General features: G+C 42.7%; 1 pseudogene; it reads left to right on the top strand.

Moving 5' to 3' along the window:
* LOC143641047 (WAS/WASL-interacting protein family member 3-like) overlaps positions 1-11,026 on the top strand; it is a 39,015-nt pseudogene extending 27,989 nt beyond the window's left edge.
* The last annotated feature ends 2,319 nt before the right edge of the window (positions 11,027-13,345 follow it).

Below are 13,345 nucleotides of genomic sequence, written 5' to 3'. Positions count from 1 at the left end.
AGGCATAAGGTGCCTGATTGAGTAAGGCTACACAGGCTGCCATAGTTGACAAGTTGGGAAGTGTCACTCAGTAATATCCCTTTGCTCATTTGTAAAATAAGCATAATAATCTGGTGGGGAAAAAAAGGTATCAGATGAAGACTTAGGGATTCCCTTTCTTGTTGGGCATGACTTAGGAAGTTGGCAATGGTAGACTTCATACTGCCCATGGTGCCTGAGAATTGGAGAGCTACAGTCCTGAGCCCCACTCACCCTGCCCAGCAGGGCACAGCTGACAGTCTGTGCTCTATGCTCCATTGCAAGAGAAATGTTTGCATAAGTGCCCACCTCAAAAGTAATCCCCTGCTGCTCAGAAAGGAACAGAAAAAAAAGTCTGCTAAATGAACTGACATCTTACAGACAAGAAAGTGAAATCGCAATTTCAAAAATAAGGTAACTATTTTCGATTGACGTGGCATCAGTGGACATGAAATACTTCAGGAGATTCTCTCAAAATTAAATGAGCATATTCTTGCCATTCTTGTGAATCACAGGGGAGAGCCTTGTTAATGATGTTTGTGTGATCACATTTCTCCATACAGTTTTTCTCTCCTCACTATTGAACTGGTTCCCCAAGATATGGGAGTCTTCATGGTCCAGGAGTCAGTGTTGTTTCTATGAGACACATGGGTTCTCATGCTCAGGCGTGGCAGTGCTCACTCTGTCTCATCCTGCTTGTTTTCTCTCCCCTTTCTTCTAGAACACATGCATGCTAAAGTACACACATACCAGAGTACACAAATGCCCTAATATTTAGCTTTTCCAATGGCTGTATTTGCTGTCTCTGTTCTGCAATTAATGACTATTTTTTCCCATTGTTAAGATGATTTTGTCTAGTTATTTAAATATTTTAGTGATGCATTAGGTTCTTCAATGATTTAAATATAAAACATATGACCTGTGTTAGTCACTCTTCCTTTACTGTAATACAATAACCAAAATAATCCATTAAAGAGAGAAAAGATTATTTGGCTTACATTTTCAGAGGTTTCAGCCCATGGTTGTTGACTGGCCCATGCTTTTGGGTTCGTGGTAAGGCAGTATGTTGTGCAGATGGTGGAGCAAATCTTGGGGCAGCCAGGGATCAAAAGAGAGAACAAGACTAGGGTCCATAGTCCCCTTTAAGTGTATACCCCCATGACCTAAGACTTCCCACTAGATTCTACCCCTTAAAGGTCTCCACCAAACCATAAGAGCACCACAGACTGAGGACCAAGCCTTGAAGACATGGGCCTTTGGGGGACTTTCCAGATCCAACCTATAGCATGACCCATCAATTCCTCTCCTGGATATAGACCCAAAAGAATTTTAAGCTAGTCTTCAAACAAAACACTACACTATGAATGCTGTGCAGAAACATTCATAGTGGCATAATTCACAATCACCAAAAAGTGGAAATTACTGATGAATTGATGGACAATGCATGATCATCCTGTAATGAGATATGATTTAGCAATAAAAAGGAATGAAGTACAGAGACCTGCTAGGGCATGAATGATGCTTGAAAACATCATGCTAAGTTAAAGAAACCAAATAGGACAATCACAGTTGTAGGATACCATTTATATGAAATGTCCAAAATAGGCAAATCCATAGAGTCATAAAGTTAGATTAGGAATTCCAGGGACTTAGTGTTGGAAAATGGGGAATGATGGCTAATGGGTGTGGAGTTTCCTTTTGAGGTGGTGAAGATGTTTCAAACTCCAGGATACTTTTCATCTTGTAAAACCAAAACTCTACACCCATGGATTAATAACTCCATGTTTCCCTCTCCCCCTGGCTCCTGGCAAGCACCATTCTACTTTCTGTCTCTATGATTTTGAATACTCTAAGTACTTCCTATAAGCAGAACCATACACAATTTGCTTTTTGTTACAGGCTGATTTCACTTAGCATGATGTCCTCAAATTTCATCTATGTAATTTATGTCAGAATGTCCTTCCTTTTTAAGGCAGAGTAATGTTCCATGATATATGTATGTATACATACACACACATACAAACACAAATACCACATTTTACTTATCTATTCACTGGATGATTGGGTTCTGCCACATTTTAGCGACTGAAAATATTAACTGCTATGAACAGAGGTATACAAATGTCTCCTTAAGACTCTGATTGTCATGGCATACAACTAAACCAGTCAGGGTCACTCCACGTGAATTGGGCTGGCATAAAATAATGACACAGAAATACCTTTTTCTTTGGGTTTTATGATGACTCTTCTGACCTAGTTCCCACAAAGGAGGCAAGGCTGGCAAGAAAGAGAAAGAGCACACCTTGAACCCAGTTTTATTGGGAAGAATCCATTCAAATGAAGCAAGGGGTCAGGTTTCAGGGGGCTTAATCTAGCTTTGCGACATCTCCCAGGTCAACAGGTTGACTGACATCTTGAAAGACCACACCTATCTCATGTGCTGTGTGATGATCAAAGGCAGAACAAGTGAAAGGGACACATCTGTGCACAGCCCAGACAGAGCTGCATAGTCAGTCCAGTCTGCTTGTGTGTTGAAAATGCTCACAGCTCATACACACAGCCCATGGCCACTTGCCACATCTCTCTACATTCCTATCAATCAACACTAGGGGGTGCTCAGCTCCTATGTGGCAGCTCCCAACACCTGATTTCAAATTCTCTGAGGGTATATATCTTAAAGTAGAATGGCTGGGTTGTATGGTAATTTCTATTTTTAATTGGTTGACGAACCTCCATACCAGTTCCCATAGCAGCTCCACCAGTTTACATTTTCACCAAAAGCACATAAGGGTTCCAGTTTTTCTCCGTCCTTATCAACCCTGATTTTTCAGTTTTAAATTTTAATTTCATTTCATAGTAGACTGTCTAGTGAGTGCAAAGTGGTATCTCATTGAAGTCCAACTCCTCCTTGAAAAGAATTATTTTATGTTTAAAGTAAAACTTGGCCACCATTATTTCCAGGAGCTGTGCAACTTCTCCGCTAGGCACTGCAATGACTTTAGCAGTATAGGGTGGATCATGTCACGGAAATTAAAGGATGAGATGTTCCAAAGCTGAGAGAATTCATAGAAAAAGCACACCTCAGGGGGAGAGTAATTATTTCTGCCTTTGTGGTGGGAGGTTGGGCAGGACCCTCTGCCCCAGTGAGCTTTTTTAGTTACTGTCAACCACAGCCATTCATAAACTGTCTTCCAGCCTCCTACTCCTTCACCACAACTTCTGCCTCTCCTGGGCATTTCTTTATTTCTCTAAATCTGCAAAGGTGCTTTGATGTCTGTAAAATCTGTCCCTTAATCTACTCTTTCCCTGAGCCTTCTCTTCTCTTCTTAGAGCCAGCATGTCTCCCTGTCTCACTTCCTCTCCTCCTGTTCTCTCTCCTGCTGAGTCCTCTCGGTCCTTCTCCCCTCCCTACCATGGCAAGAGCTGCTATCAAGGCCACCAGTGGAACTCCCCCTTGCCAAATCAGAGGCATCAGGGTAGTGTACAACCCCGTCTTCCAAAGCTCTTCTCCCACTTAAGATGTTTCAACAGTTCTCCTTCTCCTTTCTACTTCCCCTGAACTCTGAGGCTCCTCCATTATATTTTAATACCAAAACCCTCAGAATCATCTTCAGCTTCTTTCTCTTCTCCCACATTCAACTTAGCAGTAAACTCTAGGGCATCTTCCAGTGAAATGCATCTAGAATCTGATCTCTCTCACCTCTTCTTCCACCCCAACCCTGACCTAAGCATTTCTTTTCCAAATTACCTCAGGAACCTGTTAATAGGCTTCCCTGCTTCCCACTGTAGCACAAGTGATGTGGGTAAAGCCCAAGCCCAGCCAAGCTGCCCTCTGCCCCAGAGCCTCCAGTAAATTCTCATCTTGCTCCAAATCAATGAGAAATTTTTATCATGGTTCATAAGACCTACATAAACTGTCCCTCTCCTCTTGAACCACTCTCCTGCCACCTTACTTGCTCTAACACCACCTCAATTTCTAGAACATTAAAAGCACAATTCTGCCTCTGGGTTCTTTGCATCTGCTTTTCCTTAGGTATGAGACATTTTCCTCAGATAGCCACAGACTCATTCTCTACTTCCTGTGGATCAAATGTTACCTGTCTATCAGCTCAGGCTGCCAAAACAAAATACCATAGACTGGCTGGCTTAACAGACGTGTATTTTCTCACAGTCTAGAAGCTGAAAAGATTAGGTGCTGTCTGATTCAGTTTCCTGCTTTGACAGAGGAAACTCTGTCAAAGAGTTTGAGAGCCACCTTCTCACTGTACTGACATGGCAAAGAGGAAGAACCACTTTCTAGTATGAGGACACTAATCCCATCAGGGGACCCACCCACATGACCTCATATAACCCTGATCACCTCCCAAAAGCACATCTGCCAATACAATCACACTAGTATTGAGATTTCCACATATGAATTTGAGAAGGGGGGACACAGTTCAGTCCACAGCAGTACCTTATCAGACAATCCTTGAGTGATGTAAAAGTGTAGGTTTCTCTGGCCCATCAATTTTTATTCTTTTCACACTGTTTTTTAATAGTCTTCAAGGTATTTATCACCTGCTGACATGTGATGTGTTTACCTGCCCCTTGTCTGTCTTCCCCCATACTTGGTAAGACTTGAATGGCAGAGAAGGCACCAATTTTATGCACTAGCCCATCTCCAGCTCTCAGAATGGAGTCAGGCATGCACTCAGTAAATACTTGTTGAATAAAAAGGCTCACTTATGTATACATTGCTCAACCATTTACAGAATAAAAAAAATTGGAAATATCACAAATCTCCTTCAATGGAGTTTAAAAATTAAAGCAGAGTCACAAGATGGAACACCATGAAAACATTAAAACAATGTTACCAAATATTTAGCACATTGAGAAAATTCAACACCCTCTTGAATGAATAAAATAATACCAAAAAAGTACACAAAAAATAAATACGATTTATTTTTTGTTGTTGTTGTTGTTGTTCTGGGATTAAACCCAGGGATGCTTAACTACTGAGCTGCCACATCCCCAGCCTTTTTTTTTTTAATTTTGAGACAGGGTCTCTCTGAGTTGCTTAGGGCCTCACTAAATTGCTGTGGCTTTGAACTTGGGATCCTCCTGCCTCAGCCTCCTGAACTACTGGGATTACCATTGTGTGGCTCTGAGTCCTGTTTATGATTTAAATTAAAAATAAATTAAATTAAATTAACTCGTGTGTTGAGGGAGAAAAAGAGAATTTCATCAATTAGAGGAAGAGATTAGAAATACACCAAAATATGAAGTGATTGTCACTCAGTGCTTGTCTGTGTTGTCTAAATTCTTTTGGTAAATGAATACTGCTTTTAGTAATCATTGAAACTTTTAGATTGCAAATTTTTGGGAGAGAGAAGAAGATTAGCCCACCCATAGGTCCATGTACCTGTGAGGGAAGGGAGGCATATGGCATGTAGGGTGACCTCTCTTAGCTTGGGCTTAGTCCAGAGGAGATGTGCACAAAGGGATGATGAGTCTCCTGTGCCCACCAGTTCTATGATGGCAGTGACAGTGGAAGGAGAGAAAAAAACAGATGGACGGTTTAGATCCAATGGAACCTGTCATTCTCTTCACTTAGAGATTACGAGAAGGTCCTTTGTGGGTCATCCGGCTTCATGTACAGCTGGAGAAACCAAGGCAGAGTACAGTGGCTTGCCTCTGCTGCTCTGGTCAGGGATAGTTCAGGTCTCTGCTCCACATCCAGAGTGATCTTTGCATCTCGGCCCACTGCCTCCTCACTTTCCTGCCATGGTGGACTGAAGTTGGGCAGACTGTTGGCCCTGCACTGATGGTTAGGTCTGCTCTTCACATGAGTCTGCCTCTCCCAAGCCCACCTTCCAACTCCCATGAATTACACTCTAAGGCTGGTAGAAGAATTCCCCAGGAGGCCCTGCCTTAATGGCCAGCCAAATTTCTAAATCCTTTCTAAACACTCTCCAAGTCCTACATATCTATCCTCATGTCACTTAGCTACAGAATGGATTTTCTTTTTTCTAATATGAAAATGTGGCTATGGCTGGAGAAAGATACAAGGTGAGCTTGGTTTGCTCATGAAGAAAAACAAGGCTGAAAGCCAGCTTGGCCCTGGGTCCTGCTCTGTCAGCCCCAGCATAGACATTCCTCCTTCAATCTCATAATGCAGAGGAGTGTGCACCAGGACTGATGTTCAAGTGTTCCTCAGGGCCACAGCTGCATTAGCAGGGAAGCCGAGCCCTCTGTTTGCAGGAGATCGCAGCAAAGGCAGCAGCGTTCATTCTGTGGGCTCTGCCAGTGCAGTAGGGGCTGGATGGAGATGGGGAAGAGGTGTAAAAAGATTTCTTACTCTGAGCTCCTGTACCAAAAGCTTGAAAACTGTAGTTTGGATGAATATGAAATACTGCTGCAGTCTCTGGCTGGGCACAAATCACGAGCCACCACACAGCTTGTAGATTCAAACAGCAATTCTTTATTCCCGAACTCACACCGCCCATCTACAAACACGTTCTGGGGGAATCCACGTTCTCTGCCCAAATCCACTTCTCCCAAATCCACTACTCCTGGGCTTCTGTCTCCCAAATATATTGTCTGACCCTAAGAACTCAAGAGGAAAGCAGGCAGCAGGATACGCCCTATTCTAAAGGGGGAACACCCTAATCTCCTATTATGCTAAACTGCCCTATTCTAAAGGGGGAACACCCTAATCTCCTATTATGCTAAACCGCCCTGGTCCTTGAGCAAGGTCACCTTTCAGAAGTCCTTCCACTAGACAGCATGGGAGTAAGCTGGCAAGGAGATTGTCATACCTACTTGGCTGATGGCTCCCAGCAAAATACCTTTCCAAGGGGAATAGCTGGTGTGATAGACGGTTTCTGCAGAACGGCCCCATTTGATGAATTCCAGAAGGTTCTAGTGACATTTTAAAAGGGGAAATCCCTTCAAAGCCATTTTTAAATCCAAAGCACTCTCTCTAACCCTGTCGATGTCCCCGCCACTCACTTCTGGCACCAGTGAAATTTCTCTTTGCACTAAGGCCAGAGTTGTCCTTTCTATTTTATGGAGAACTCACTGATTATCCTTTAACCTCTCTGCTCTTGTTTCCAGGCATCTGTAACAAAACTAGGAAAAGCTGTTTACCTGGGGAAGCCTGTTTTATTACCTAATGGTCTTCAAATGGGGAGATGTTGGCCCCCAGGGACCAGTCAACCATGTCTAGAGTCCGGGTTTGAGTTAACAATTGGGCATGGGCCTGGGACAGGAGTGTGACTGGCACCTAGTAACAGAGAGACCAGTTCTGCTGTTAAATGTCCTACAGCACAGAGGATGGCCTCACCACAAGGAATCATAGAGCCCAAAATGTTAATAAAGCCTGAATTGTGAAACCCAGACCTAGAAGATTTTTCTGTAGTGGACAGGAGTTTCTGAAATTTAAAAATAGTCATTCCCAAGGCTGTCTTCTCACAGGGAATCAGATCAGGGGCTGTCAGTACCTTTTTACTTTTACTCAAACTGTCTCAAAAATCCTAGATTCCCTGCATCATTTGCTCCAAAATATCTTTATTCTAAACTCAGTGCACTCATTAATTTAAAAAAATGTTTTAATGAAAGTTACAGTGCCCATTTATTAATGTTTTGTTAAGTTTCAGAGACCCTTCTGAGTGATAGTTCATTTTTAAAACTGTACCATACAAAGTTGTCCCAATGGTTTATATATGCTCATGGTAGAAAACTTCAGAAGTATTTATTCACAGGAATTTTAAAAAATAATAATTCTACTCAAGAGGAAACATTTCCAATTATTAACTGTGTTTTTAGTGAATTTTAAAAATAATCAACACTGTTCTATTTTATACTATTTAGTTCCTCCAAATCAAGACTTTTTAAAAAGACATCTGCTTCATACACCATTATATGATACTGAACTCTAGATTACCTAGAACCTTTGGTTGAACACAGGTTATTATCAGTTTTTCAATATTATAAATAATTTGTGATCATTGTTTCTTTATTTCATGCTGTTTTTTAAGTAGCACAGCAACCTGGACTGTCCTGGGGACTTTGGGACATGGATCTAACTGACCCTGGCATGGTGCCTGGTACACTGTAGAAGGGTGTAGCTGAAGGTTGTGGTGAGCCATGAGTCAGGAAGCGTTAAAAAGCTTAAAAATGATGGGCCTCACAAGATGCTGTCCTTGCATCATGGACATGACGACCCTGTGTCTGTGGTCTGTGGCTTTAACCGTGGGGCGGAAGCACAGTCCAGGGCCAGGAGCCTAGTGGTCTCAGGTTTCCAGGCTCACCTTGCCCTGGGTTCCTTTCTGGTGTGGAAGTGCTGGCTGAGCGGGTTTCTTGGTGGAGTGGGCACAACCTTCCCCGGTCCAATCAATGATGAGATCTTCTTTGTTTCTCTCAGGCCGCACACCTGGTCCCTCGTTCCAGACAGAGGCAGCTGGACAGAGCCCGGATGACATCAAAGGCAGAAATGCTCAGAAATAGCCCTCAAAGAGATTCTCCTGGGGAGCACGGAAAGGCTCAACAGCTGGGCAGCCTTCCTCACACTCGTTTTCTTTTTGGAAAGCCATTTTGGTGTGGCTTTGTTTCAAGCCAGAATGGAACACTTAGAATTCAAGAGCTGAAGCATGGAAAGGGCCCCTAGAATCACTACAACATGCAGAAACAAGTTGAGCCACTCAGAACCCCCTTTGGACTCATTCTGCTGTCATCACCCCCAGTCCCTGCCCATTTTTCCCTGAGTAGCATAGTTTAAGAAACCTGTGAGAAAAACCCTGTAGCATTTATAAAATCTAATTCAGTGTTCTCTCTCACCTGTAGAATACATGGCTCCTTTTGGTGCCCTTAGAGCTTTTTCCTCCATCGATATTATTATTGATTTTGGCCAGATTGACTCACAAGCCAAGTTCTTTTGCTACAGGAAATTGACAAGGCCAAGAGGGAGACCACACGGGTGCTTTTGCGCTAAGACAGTCTTGGAAGAAATGCCCTTGCTCGCACCCCATGCAACTTAGAAGTGTCTTCTAACCTGGGCAGAGGTGACATCTCTCACTGTACAAAATGAAGTCTCAGGTTTAAAAGTCCTTTGTTTCTTTGAAAACATGTACAGTCCTATTCTGGCCTCGTCCTGTTTCAGGGTTCTGTGTGAGAGACAACAGACTGGCTTGCTGGTACACTGGGCCATCCCACAGTGACCTAAGAAGCAAGGGCCTCGATTCCCAAAAGCCAGGATAGTCCCTGGGACAGGTGGTAGGTACTTCCTCTGGCAAACAAGCATTTCCCTTCTCTAACCTCAGCTAACCCAGGAATAGCAATATCCATTCTCAGATGATCATAGGTTCAAAACAGGTATACAACTGTAGTTAAAGAAGCATATGCACATAAAAAAGAAAGAAGAGAGGAAGAATATGCACAGAATTGTTACTAGGTGGAGGGGATTCTGAGAGGATGATAGGATAAGACACACCAGGAATCTGTCTCCCCACCTGAACAACAATTGCACTGGCAAAACCCATTTATTGTATTTTGTATGGAACTGTGTAGAACTCTGGGGTCCATTGAAGGCTTGCAAGACCCAGGGGATGCTTGGAGAATAAATCAGAATTGATTTTAGGCGATTTCAGCTTGTACCAGTAGCTGCTGAGCATCCCCCCCAACCAGCCCCATGGCAGGCAGCTATGCATGTGTTCTTGGAGTAACTTGCACACAGTTTGGGGGAGCCAAGAAGGGAAAAGGGAAAAAAATATCCCCATCCTCCACACGTTGGGGATCTGGGCTTTAATTGCCCACTGCTGCTTCTGGAAACATGGGTGCAGGTAAAGAGGTGGCATCCCCCCCTACACCTCTTCCCACCACTGCAGATCTCTCTCCTTCTGGCTGAAGCAACCTCCAGGAGAATTTTTTTTCTTCCCTTCATTTTACTGTTTCTACTTTTGGAAGCCAAACGTTAAAGACCAAGCTGTTTGAAAGCAACTTCACATGTAGGGGAAATTAGGAAGTAACCACCACGAATGTTCAAGAGAAAAGGCATAGGCTCCAGAAAGACCTGAGAAGACCTTAAATTTACACCTCAAGCTGATTCTTGGCCTAGAGATAACATATAAAAAATAAGAAAAATAGAATAGAATAAAATTAAAATGATAACAAATACTTCTAGCAAATTCTGAGGAAGGAAAAGGATCTGCTTTTTAGTGTTATGGCATTGTTTGATTCAGATATCATTCCCAACAACAATAAAGAGAATCACAAATTACATAAAGAAGTAGAAAAGTGAAGACCATTCAACAACAACAACAACAACAAAAGTATCTTTGAAAAAAGGTTGATGGCAGATCTATTAGACAAAGAGTTTAAAACAGCAGTCTTAAAAATGTTCATGCTGGGCATGGTGGCATGTCCCTGTAATCCCAACAATTTGGGAGGCTAAGATGGAAGGATAGCAAGTTCGAAGCCAGCCTCAGCAACTTAATGATGCTCTAAGCAGCTTAGTGAGAACCTGTCTCAAAAAACAAAACAAAAAAAATTAAAAAGGGTTAGGGATGTAGCTCAGTGATAAAATGCCCCTAGATTCAATCCCCCCTACAGAAAGTAAGTAAATAAATAAATAAATGGCAACTGGCTTATTTTAAATAGTATATGGACACAATACCTTTATTTTATTTTTATGTGGTGCTGAGGATTGAACCCAGGGCCTCACACATACTAGGCAAGTGCTCTACCCTGAGCTCCAGCCCCAGCCCAAAAGGCAACTGTCTTAAAGTTGCTCAAAAAAGTAAAGGAAGATGTGGATAAATTCAAGCAAATGATGTATGAACAAAATGGAAATATCAGTAAAGAGAAAGAAAACATAGAAATTCTGAAGCTGAAAAAATACAACTAAAATGAAAAATTCACTAGAGAAAATGAAAGGCAGACTTGAGCCAGCAGAAAAACAAAATCAGTGAACTAGAAGAAAGGACAGTCAAAATTATTAAGTCTGAAGACCAGAAGAAAAAAACATTAAAAGTGAACAGAGCCTGTCAGAGCTATGGGACAGCATCAGGTGTTTTCAGGGAGACGAGAGGGGGCACAGAAAGAATGTTTGAAGAAACTTCACAAATTTGATTAGAGGCATGAATAAAAACATTCAAAAAGCTTACTAAACTCTAAGAAGATGAACATAAAGAGACTAACATCAAGGCACTCTGTAACAAAACTTCTGAAGAACAGAGGATCTCAAAAGCAACAAGAGAATTGATTTGTCACATACCAGGTATCCTCAGGAAGGTTATTGGCAGATTTCTCATCAGAACTTTGGAGAGGACAAGTAAGCTAATATATTGAAAGTATTAAAAAGAAAAAAAAAACTGTCAACCTAGAATCCTATATTTGGCAAAACTGTCCTTTAGAAGTAAGGAATAAATTAAGACATTTACATATAACAAAAGCTGAGGGAGTCTGTTCTCCCTCGCCTGCCCCGTGTCTCTGGCTTTCAGGAATCTCATGCCTCTTGGATCACCTTCCTGCACATTCCATGCAGCCCTGCAAAATGGTCCAGTGTAGACATTGCCCATAGAAGATGATCACTGCTTTTTACTTTCTTCCTAGTATACTTCTATAATTTCTACAAGGAATGTATTGCTCTTGTGATCAGCAAAATAGAATCATCATCATAATTATAGTCTCATATATTTATATGGCTGTTTACAGCTTTTAGTTGGTTTGTACATGGTATCTCATTTGATCCTTTTAATCACCCTGTGATCAAACTGGAGAGAAACTTCTAATGCATTTTATTTTTCAGTGATGGGGATTAAACCCAGGGACTCACATAGGCTAAGCAAGTGCCTGACCACAGAGCTACAATCCCAGCCCCAAGGTCATTTACACAAAAGAGAAAACTAGGCTCCAGAGGCTAATGGGTTTGTCAAAGGTCACATGCCCAGACCTTCTGACCTTCCTCTGGTGCTCCTAACACTATATATCACTGAGAAGAGCCTTCCTCACCATCAACGGGGTAAGGCTAGGTGGGACATTATGCAGTATCTGGTCTCCAGTCTCATGACAGGCACAAACCTAAATCACCCCAGACTGATGCCTTTTGTCTCTGCCCATGACAGTCCAGTCAAGGCTGGATTAAAAGTCTCATTGGACATCCCACTGAGATCTCTGGAGATCATCTTCAATCATTTTCACTGCAGTGAGACACAAAGCAGTGCCCAGAGAAACCAGTGGGCTCTAGCCAGCACACAGTGCCCGGGGAGTGCTCTCTCTTCACATATGCTGGTTCTGATTATCATGAACTGATAATTCTATCCCAGAAGTCTCCCAATCTCCCAAAGAGGTTGCAAAGATTTCCATGGAAAATATGAGAAACGTGTAAAACAAAATGTCTGAAGAAATATATGTCTCAACTATCTGGCCACAGCCCACCCTGAGAATCTGAAAACCAACCATAGGCCACACTCAGCCCCCTTCCCAGCTGAGGGAAGATGTCACAGGCCCACAGCTTCCCCTTTCCCTGTAATGGGTACCTGGGGGCAGGTGCACATTCAGCTCCCTGATTATGCAGAGTCCAGCTGGGCTGGAGCTGTCCCTTACCTTTTCCTTGAGCCAGCAAGGGCATGGAAGTGAACAGGGAACGCTGACATGGATAAAGGAGAGAGACTAGGAGGAAACAGATTTGAGATCCCTGAGGAAATCGGAGAGGGAGAAGAGCAGGATAGCAGAAAAGTTTGCTTTGGAACAACCCACTCATCTCTTCAAACCTTGAGGATGCGGGACATTGAGCCACAGTGAGCCAGGTTTGGCCAATGTGACTGCAGACCCCTCGCTGTGGTCTGGAGCCCATCAAGCTGGTGTCCTGCATCAGTGTGTGCTTTCTCATTCCAGATGGGAGAAACTGAGTCAGCATCAAGTATGCATCTCTGGGGCATGACTCAGGCCAAATCGTAACAGCTAAAATCAGTGGGAAAGAAGCTTTCGCAGGCCTTTTGCATTATTGATTTATTGTATTGGTTCTGGAAGTTTTCCAAGAAGTCCAGGATTTCATGTGGGGGACAGTATCCACTCTGCCTTCCTTCTGGTTGCATAAAATATTTACAAGAGCTTTACTTTGAATAATGGAGAAGGCCCTAGACACTGGAAGTTCCACTTTGGAGTGGACTCCTGGTCCTGGTGAGGCGTTCAGAAGTTCTGCTGGGATAGAAAATTTATAATAAAACCATTCAAGAACAGAGAGAAGGAAGGAGCAGAAACCAAAAAATGGCAAATAGGGAGCAACCTCAGGAATCTGGCATCACGTGTGTCCTCGAGACCTGTCACTGAATGCGCACCCTCCAAG

This window comes from Callospermophilus lateralis, unplaced genomic scaffold (assembly GCF_048772815.1).
Source record: "Callospermophilus lateralis isolate mCalLat2 unplaced genomic scaffold, mCalLat2.hap1 Scaffold_83, whole genome shotgun sequence".
NCBI classification, from domain to species: Eukaryota; Metazoa; Chordata; class Mammalia; order Rodentia; family Sciuridae; genus Callospermophilus; species Callospermophilus lateralis.
The sequence above is the reverse complement of the archived record's forward strand: the minus strand, read 5'-3'. Positions and strand labels throughout refer to the sequence as shown.